Below are 1,823 nucleotides of genomic sequence, written 5' to 3' on the forward strand. Positions count from 1 at the left end.
TTTTTTTTTTTTTTTTTTTGCCAGGGTCTTGCTCTGTCATCCAGGCTGGAGTGCAGTGGCATGACCACAACTCACCGGAGGTTCAACCTCCTCCTAGCCTCAAGTGATCCTCCTATCTCAGTCTCCTGAGTGGCTCATACCTGTAATCTCAGGGTTACAGGTATGAGCCACCATGTCCTGCATCTTAGGATTTTTTAAAATGCGTTAAAAAAATAGATACACGGTCAGGTACAATGGCTCACGCTTGTAATCCCAACACTTTGAGAGGCTGAGGCAGGAGGATCACTTGAGCCCAGGAGTTTGAGACCAGCCTGGGCAACACAGTGAGACCCAGCTCTAAAAAAGAATAGTAATTAAAATTTTTAAAAATTGGGCCAGGTGCAGTGGCTCACGCCTATAATCCCAGCACTTTGAGGGGCTAAGGTGGGTGGATCACCTGAGGTTAGGAGTTTGAGGCCAGCCTGGCTAACATGGCAAAACCCCATCTCTACTAAAATTACAAAAATTAGCCAGGTATGGTGGTCACAGCTAGTTGCGAGGCTGGTAATCATAGCTACTCATGAGGCTGAGGCAGGAGAATCGCTTTAATCTGGAAGGCGGAGGTGGCGGTGAGCCGAGATGGCACCATTGCACTCCAGCCTGGGTGACAGAGTGAGACTCTGTCTCCAAAAAAGAAAAAAAAGTAATTGATACATAATTATACCTATTGATGGAATATGTGATCTTTTGATACATGCATACTATGTATAATGATTAAGTCAACATAATTTGGATATCCATTACCTCAAACACTTATTTGATTTTGTTGAGAACATTCCATATCTTTTAGCTCTTTGTTTTAATTTTTTATTTTTATTTTATCTTTAGACAAGAGTCTCGCTCTGTTGCTCAGGCTGGGGTGCCATGGCATGATCTCGGCTCACTGCAACCTCCATCTTCCAGGTTCAGGTGATTCTTCTGCCTCAGCCTCCCGAGTAGCTGGAACTACAGGCATGCGCCACCACGCCCAGCTAATTTTTGTATTTTTAGTAGAGATAGGGTTTCACCCAACTGGCCAGGCCGGTCTCAAACTCCTGACCTCAGGTGATCCACCCTCAACCTCCCAAAGTGCTGGGATTACAGGCGTGAGCCACCGCACCCGACCCTCTTCTAGCTCTTTTTAAATTTACAATAAAGTATTTATAACTGTGGTTACCCTACTGTGCTGTCAGACACTAGAACCTTCTAGTGTTTCTTCTATCCACCTGTATTTCTGAATCCATTAACCAGCCTGTCTTCATCCCCCTGCCCTTCTCAGCTTCTGGCAACCCCTGTTCTACTCTCCACATCCTTGAGACCAGCTCTTTCTGGTCCCCACATATGAGAGAGTGCATGTAATGTTTGTCTTTCTATGCCTGGTGTATTTCACTTAACAGAATATCCTCTGGGCTCATCCATGTTGCTGCAGGTGAACCGATTTCATTACTTTTTATGGCTGAATAACATTCCATCTATATTCCATATAACATTCCATATATATATGCAGTATTTTATGTATGCATTTATTTAATTTAACTCTATATCTTGGCTCTTATGACTAGTGCTACAATAAATATAGGAGTATAGATGTCTCTTCCATGTACTGATTCTTGTTTTTTTTTTTCTTTTTTTTGAGACAGGGTCTCTCACTCTGTTGCCCAGGTTGGAGTGCAGTGGCATGATCATGACTGCATGCAGCCTCAACCTCCTGGGCTCAAGCAGTCCTCCCACCTCAGCCTCCTAAGTAGCTGGTAGCACAGGTGCACACTGCCACACCTGGCTATTTATTTATTTATTCATTCATT

General features: G+C 43.7%; 1 protein-coding gene across 5 annotated transcripts in view; it reads left to right on the forward strand.

Moving 5' to 3' along the window:
* Positions 1-1,823, forward strand: part of MINK1 (misshapen-like kinase 1) — a 67,671-nt gene that overhangs the window by 35,659 nt on the left and 30,189 nt on the right. The window lies entirely within an intron of this gene.

Source organism: Colobus angolensis, unplaced genomic scaffold (assembly GCF_000951035.1).
Source record: "Colobus angolensis palliatus isolate OR3802 unplaced genomic scaffold, Cang.pa_1.0 Scaffold47, whole genome shotgun sequence".
Taxonomy (NCBI): Eukaryota; Metazoa; Chordata; class Mammalia; order Primates; family Cercopithecidae; genus Colobus; species Colobus angolensis.